The following is a 575-nucleotide window of genomic DNA, read 5'->3' on the forward strand; positions in this document are numbered from 1 at the left end:
TGCTTGCCGTAAACCCCTTGGAAGAGTTTTAAATAAAAACGGGCCTTGCAGCCATTAGTGTCAATGGCCATTATAACCTCCCACCTGAAGCAGAATGGGATGAGTTGTATGTACCATTCTACTCCATCTCATTGACCTGTAGTTCTGTTAAATTAAGAAACTGTTGCCAACAATTACATTTTGCAAAATTGGGAATGCTTGGCATATTTAGATTATTTATGTTACCTAAACCAAGACTTAGTCTGTTGTACTGCTTTGATTAGAAATATAATTTGGCGAGGGATCTGACAAGCCTGAAATAAAGCATCAGTGCCCTGGACCTACCAGTGTTGTATTCCCCAAACAGATTTAAGCTCAACATTTACCTTCTAATATTCATGACCATACATGGCCAGTTGTGAAATAAATGAATAGGAATCAATCAGTTTTATTTGTGTGAACCTATTCTTCTCAGGCAAAGGTGTAAGCTTATCATAATAAGATACAGGATCTGTAGGAACTTAACCAGAATAATAAGGGAATTTTTTCAGATATAATTTTGACCTACTGCCGCTGGTGTCAGACAGTGTTCTAAG

This window comes from Lissotriton vulgaris, chromosome 7 (genome assembly GCF_964263255.1).
Source record: "Lissotriton vulgaris chromosome 7, aLisVul1.2, whole genome shotgun sequence".
In the NCBI taxonomy this organism is placed as follows: domain Eukaryota; kingdom Metazoa; phylum Chordata; class Amphibia; order Caudata; family Salamandridae; genus Lissotriton; species Lissotriton vulgaris.